This window comes from Sinocyclocheilus anshuiensis, unplaced genomic scaffold (genome assembly GCF_001515605.1).
Source record: "Sinocyclocheilus anshuiensis isolate Anshui unplaced genomic scaffold, SAMN03320099.WGS_v1.1 scaffold502, whole genome shotgun sequence".
Taxonomy (NCBI): domain Eukaryota; kingdom Metazoa; phylum Chordata; class Actinopteri; order Cypriniformes; family Cyprinidae; genus Sinocyclocheilus; species Sinocyclocheilus anshuiensis.
The window spans coordinates 2,176,487-2,182,951 of record NW_015544194.1 but is presented as its reverse complement, the minus strand read 5'-3'; the positions used below and the strand labels follow the sequence as shown (position 1 = coordinate 2,182,951).

The 6,465-nt window shown below is 38.2% G+C and overlaps 1 long non-coding RNA gene across 1 annotated transcript in view; it reads left to right on the top strand.

Moving 5' to 3' along the window:
- Positions 1-6,091, top strand: part of LOC107696616 (uncharacterized) — a 7,204-nt gene extending 1,113 nt beyond the window's left edge. Inside the window, exons 4-5 of the long non-coding RNA XR_001635099.1 lie at positions 1,346-2,953; positions 6,012-6,091. This is a non-coding gene — a long non-coding RNA (uncharacterized LOC107696616). The remainder of the gene's footprint in view (positions 1-1,345; positions 2,954-6,011) is intronic.
- Positions 6,092-6,465: the final 374 nt, after the last annotated feature.

Here is a 6,465-nt window from a genome sequence, read left to right as displayed (position 1 = left end):
TTTATAACACAATGAACACGTTGCATCCACTTTTACAATGGATTATATTTCTCATAGTTATAATGTATTAAGTCTCATATCGTGCCATCTTTCTTATGCTACTTTACTTAAAGCGGTCAACGACCACTTATAAGTATGGTAGTAGTAATAATAATAATAATAATAATAATATTTTTTTCTCAAACAGCCATAAGATCAGATATCAGATCAGATGAATGTGTAATAAGACATATTTGCTTTGAACTATTTTTAATGTAATATCAGTTTGATTATTTTGACGGTTCCCCAACAGACAAACTGACTATAAGTAACTTTGCAAGTACGTCAACATTCTACCAACCCTAACCTTAACCTAAGCCTACTAATACTCTAATGAGAGTTAGCTGACATGTAGTTGCAAAGTTGCTTATAGACTAGGGGGACCATGAAAATAAAATGGAACCTAACATATAAACATTGCATTTTTTTCAGTTTAAATGATTAACTAGCTCACATCAAAATTAATATTAGCCTCACAGGGAACACTCAAATAACACTCCACACCTAACCACTTACAAGATGTAGTAAGATACTGTGCAGATCTTGAATAAACAATGTCAAGATATATAGTCCATTATAAATGTAAAAATAGATTTTATATGGTGTTCATTGTGTGTTATAAATAATCATAATCTTAAACCGTATAAACACAAATGCGTAAGCATTATAATGTATTATAATTGTTGTTATGATTATTTATAAGATGATATATAATATTATAAGGTCTTTTTATAATGCATTATGCATTCATTATAATGCCTTAAGAATACCCTTACAATGTGTTATAAATATGGGCTTCATAGAAAGTGTTACCATTATTTCTGTGGTGAAGTAGTAATACGGTTTATTTTTATATTAATATATTTTTTATCTATCTATCTATCTATCTATCTATCTATCTATCATCGCGTAGTATTTACCTATATCACACCTACTAATATGCACCCTTTAGGGCTAGATGAGGTGCAAATGTTTTAGACTGATGTTAAAGGGTACAGTAGATGTGCCTTATTTTTTATGAATCAAAAGCATACAGCACAACCAGTGTAATCTGATTATCAAACAAATGAATCTTATCAGTCGGTTCTTTTTAGTGAATCAGAAACATACCGAGCTCCCACTGTAATGCAGTTCCTATCCGAATGATTCTTATGAGTCGGTACTTTTTAGTGAATTAAACACAACTGACTAATCATTTAATGTCTGATTGTGCAAAAGAGAATGTATAGTTGAAGATACATATGTTTTCTCAGAAGTATTTTTATAAATATTAAAAAAAAATTGTTTTAATATTTTTACCCCCCAGGGTGCTGTATATGAGCTAGCCTAGGATCTACAAATATGCTCTTCTACATGATGGGGACCCTAGATGACACTTGCACAGGTGCAAGCACCAATCACAGAGATTCAGTGTTTGTCTGATGAAGCATTGTTTCAATAGTCTAGTGCCCTCACACTGAGCTTTTCAGCTTCTCTCCCCTGTGTGACAGTTTTCAGGAAAAACAAGATTTGTGGCTAAAAGCTGTAGATTTACACTTCCACCTTTTATTTAGATGTTCATATCTTCTCCCCATAGCCAACAGCATAAACTAATCCTGTATTGCGTTTCAATATAATGATATATAGAAATGGTGATTACCCTCTAATTCAATTGCTTGGTAATCAAATTGTAGTAATGGTGCTTATTTGGTACCCCAATTTATAGTTTTCCCAGAAATCATTAAGCAATTTACCCTTCAAATCTACTTTGAATATGCGTGAGCACAGACGCACACACACAGACTAGTATTATGGTATATTATATGAAGCCCCAGCTGTTTGAGATGATGATGGTAGCAGAAGGACTCTTGTGAGAGTCATGGGTAAACAGAAAGAGTCCTGGCTGTCTTCTTCTGGACACAGACTCCTTCCTGTTTGCCAGGATTGGGATAAAGATGCTGGAATCAAAAGACGGCACTGAAACATATCCAAAGTTTGAGCCACATGTGTTTACCCTTAACCTCAACAAAGCCTGCTTCCGAATGTCTGGAATATCGGCCTATCGGTACATTTTGGAACATTGTGAGGAAGGGCTAAAGTCTACAGAGCCTTTGCAATCACACTTGTTTTGTTTGTGCCATTTACTTGGTGTGTGACTGCAGCATGTCAACGGCCTAATGTAATCACTTACTTTCTGTTTGCTTTCATAAAGGGTTTACATGCATTAAATGCTGTAATGAATCAGTTCGGTGGATAGAGTTGCTTAAGACCCTCCCATCTGGGTTTCTTTTCTAACTTTCTTAATATTGAGTCACTTTCAGGTGATTATTTGGGATGCATTTACTGCGTACAGCTGGGGAAGGTCACCTTCCGAATCAGCGTTACCTGAATAAATATCATCGTACAAGAGGAAGCTGGGTGCCGATGCCACTCTCATGCTGTGAAGGGCCCTCATAATACTACTGGCATTGTGGTTATGCATAACGTGCCATTCGGCACAATATTGGCACTGTGATTTCTCCTCGCTATAAGCCTGCCGTCCCAACTCGCCCAGCAGCCGAGGCACGGACAGTTCTCATGCTCTCTTAAAAGCTGCACATACAGGCTGCACAAAAGCTGCATCTACCGCCCAGGGCTGCGCAGCATCCACTTAGGCTCTGACAGTGGCCGATAACCCAATCTCCAGGTGGCTTGTGGCGGAGACTGATCTAACAGGCCCACGGTGATGTGTCTGTGTCCATGGTGGGCATTTCCTTTCTTTTTCTCGCTTTCTCTCATTCTGTAACTGCCAGAACAGCTGTATGTCTGTAGGAAAGCTCTGCCTTTGATATGTTTGAAGTGAAGGCGAAACCACTCATTTCTCACTAGGAGGATGAAGAGCGAGCTGAAAGGTCTCTGCACTTCATAGTGACAGAACAGTAGGAAAGAGCTTGGAGTGTGTGAATGCGTTCATGTGTGATGAAATTAGTTTGCTGTTAGGGATGAGTGGACTGCTAGTTTTACTAATGTAATGCAGAGGAAAAATCATCAGGAGTCATACTAATTATGAGCTGTAGCACTAGTTTTTAGGTGTGTGTATTTTTAAGCCATCTTTGAGTAAAACCTTTTTATATAAAAAATAATTATATATAGTTATGTACTGTACATATTTATATATAATACATCAATATGTGAGATTAAATTAAGAATTTATTTAGTGCTGCAGGGATGATGCCCAGACGTTAGCATCACCCTGGTTCCCTTGACGAAAAGCCAACAAAAGTTTTCCATTGGCTTTTGGATTCTAGCTGAAAATAGCTCTGTAACCAACAAAAGTTTTTCTTTATCAAGATAATCTATGAATTTTGAAGCCTAAATACAATAATTGCAAGCAAAAAGTGAACGTCAGGCTATAAACTAACTACACCAGAGTTGCATGCCTTCAAATTTATGACTGCTAAGAATTCAACAACCCTTTCGGTCTTTATTTAAAAAGCTTGAGTTTGAATAGTTTGCAAGATTATAAACACAAGTAGGCTAGGTCTCAGACGACCTCATCAATCCAATTTTTTAGCAACTGCCTATTTCAAGGCATGTAAAAGCTTGAAAGAAAAAAAAAGTTATGAGTGGGCTATTACTGATGCGTTGATGTGCTGGCCTGCTAAATGACCTTATGTCAGTCATTTAACCATAAACCTCATGGACTTAAGGACGATGAAACCAGAAGAATACACTACACAACATGTAAAATCTGAAAAGATTTGAAATGCCAGGCATCATACACTTACCGACTTGGTCAGTATTCAATCATTTATCACATAACTTTATGACTTTTTTTGACTTTTTTTTTTCTTATGAAGACCGGCTATAACTTTGTGCAGACTCATCCAGGATGTAAATCGTCCTCCCTGTACGCAAAGTATGCAAGTTGCGCAGTGTCAGTCTTGGAGAGTTTTTACTTAAACGCAGCCTATGTATTAAGTGAACATACATAGTACATTATACCTGTGCCTTTGGTCTTAAAGTGACAGCAGCCTAATAAACCTGCTGCTGTCTCTGTCATTTATGTGATTTTTTTTTTTTTTTTAATGAATGCACTGACAGGGGCTCCTGACAAAGTTTTGCTTTGGACCCCCTGTCAATGACCCCCAACCCCTTATTCTGTTCTTTTAAAGCAGTTTTTTAAAGTGAGTAGACAACGTCAGTAATAAAAAAAAAAAGAAAAAATAAGAAAATTACAAACAGTAGCATGCATACTATCAAAAAAGATACAAAGGAAATAAACAATTTAGCCTCCTACTATACATTGTATATACTATACATTGTTGTTCCAGCCTAAGATCTTACAATTTTCCTAAAAGTTAAACAGTGTGCTAGCATGCACCAGAACCCCTTGAGTGACCTAGTGGTCTTCTTGTGCTGTATGCACACTGAGGCTCTGACCCTGCTGGCATAGTGCACCATTTACCAAAGATTGATGGTATTTGTGGTCCATAACTACACCACTGCTTCCCTCCTGTTCAGTTCCATACTCTGAAAATCAAAATGTGCATACACCCTCCAAAGTTAATAAAAGACCCCACTAACCAGTTTTTTGTTTGCTCTTGCTCTTGGTCCCTTTCTCACACACTAACACACATAGGCATGCATGAAATAGCTGAGTGAAACAAAAGTGGGATCCTTCATGCCACTTGGCCGGCACATGTGGACAAACCAGTGCCGACTGGCTGCTTCACTGTCACCGGCTGATAGCCAGGCTTTAATGGAAAAGATACAGCCCAGCCAAAGACTGGGAATCATTTCTACGGTAAAGTTATATGTTCAGCCTTGAACAGCTGAGAGATAATGTTTGGCTTCATTATAATTCCCAGTGTGTTTAAACAGACAGCCCAGAATGCAAACAAAAGCAGTTGAAATTTGAAAAGTATTATCAATATTGCAGATAGCGGATGCCCTTGAATGCAAACAAAAGCAGTTGAAATTTGAAAAGTATTATCAATATTGCAGATAGCGGATTCCCTTTCCAATCAGAAAAAGCGTATCTCGCATAGCAAATTTATGGTTGACTAGTTCATTCATTTCTATTAGCCTGTTGTATGTTTCTCTCTTCCTCATATATATTTATGTGGAATTTATGAGAGGGCCAAACAAACTGTCATTAGATATTCCTTTAATTCACTAAGCTGGCCTGCTAAAGGTAGCTGGGTGCATTTAAAAGGCATTAGTTTGCTCTGACTGATATTTTTCTGAACTCCCTCCAAAGGGCCATTCGTCACATGCCCCGGCCATAGTCCAGCACGCTTGTTGCGTCGCTCTGCGTTTGTGTGTATGTATGTGTGTGTGACAGATAGAGACCCGTGTGTGTTTCTGTGAGCAATTCTCACTGTGGGCACCACTGCGGCTCCTTCACACGCCACTCGACGTATTCTGCGAGTCTCTTAATAGCAAGCTGCTGGAGCAAAATAATTGTCATTTTCCAGCCACTGGGCTTAAAGTCATATAACATAATGAAATGTCTAAAAAAGCGAGGGGGTGGGGGTAGTTTGTGTGTATATATATATATATATATATATATATATATATTTCTACGTGGTGCTCAGGGTTCGGTTCAGTGCACGGGAGGTCTGCTGAATCAAATGCTGTGCCACTTGAATAATTTACTGTGTACCTTGGAAAGTGTGTGTGCATGTGTGTATGTGTCTGTGAGTGTGTAGTGGTGTTCAAGAATGCCAGCAAGGTGAAATGTCTAAATATTGTATATGCCCACTCCAAAGTGTGTTTGTGCACACTGTGATATATGTCCTGGGGATCTTGATACAACATTCAATACAGTCCTGCTGGACAGATTAGGCTGCTTACAGAGGAAGCTAAGGTACGGCAGGAACCGGTGATATGTGCCTCAGCACTAAGTGTTCTGGAACAGGCTGATGGGTTGATTTAAGCTGGGGTGGGAGCAAGTGGAGATAAATGTTAGTGATGCTTCTCTCTCTCTCCCCCCGTTTTTTCTACTTCAGCAGATCCATCAACTGCTATTGAGGGTAATGAGTAAGGCGTGGAGGTGAACACATTACAGAGAGCTGACCTTGCCCAGAAAAGAAAGAGCATGTTAGATGCCCCATGAAGCCTGCCCCCCTCACCTGTAACATCATCATAGGCATTGTGTTAGGTTTAGAGGTTCTTTTTTCAATTACTTTGGTAGGTTGATTTCCTGAAAAGTGTAAACAGTGTAGTGCTTTCAGAGCATGAGTAGCCTGACACATCAACATTGGCTGATACAACATTTGGCAGACCATTTTTGGGAAACCTTTTGAAAGCAATCAATATTTTTGCAAAACAATTTGCTGCTCAGAATCACATGTAAAGATGCTGAAATCTGTATTTTATGTTGCAATTACATAATTGCATGAGTATATTGTTGAATTTCACAGCATTATATATAAAAATTATATGCAGAATTATATGTATGTG